Raw genomic sequence first — 379 nt, forward strand, 5'->3', positions numbered from 1 at the left:
TTTTGTGAATAACTAAGAATATCATAAACTTAACTGAAATTACTGTAACCAACAACTCTGTTGCTGCACCGAGCCAAACCATGCGTCGGGGCTCTATCATCACTCCGCAATACTCATGACAGTCCGCCTCAGATCCTTGAACTTAGCAATACCGTAGAAAGCACACTTCTGTAACACACTACCGCAATATACAGCGAAACACCCCAGCGTAACACACGACCAGCAGCTACACAGGGATACTAACACGCACGCAGTCCCTCGCCTGTCTCCAATACGTGACTGCGGACGTACATTGATAACGGGAGTAGGAGCCATCCTGCGATTCGTGTCCTATCTCAGCGGCTGGCTGGCTGGCGCAAACCGAGTTCTTCAGCACTAA

The 379-nt window shown here is 49.1% G+C and overlaps 1 protein-coding gene across 1 annotated transcript in view; it reads right to left on the reverse strand.

Annotated features, from left to right (window-relative positions):
* Window positions 1-373, reverse strand: part of LOC119585245 — a gene marked incomplete in the record, with an annotated part of 5684 nt that extends 5311 nt beyond the window's left edge. The window contains 1 exon segment of the mRNA XM_037933904.1: window positions 245-373.
* Between the last annotated feature and the right edge of the window lie 6 nt (window positions 374-379).

The sequence above is a fragment of the Penaeus monodon genome, chromosome 19 (assembly GCF_015228065.2).
Source record: "Penaeus monodon isolate SGIC_2016 chromosome 19, NSTDA_Pmon_1, whole genome shotgun sequence".
Classification (NCBI taxonomy): domain Eukaryota; kingdom Metazoa; phylum Arthropoda; class Malacostraca; order Decapoda; family Penaeidae; genus Penaeus; species Penaeus monodon.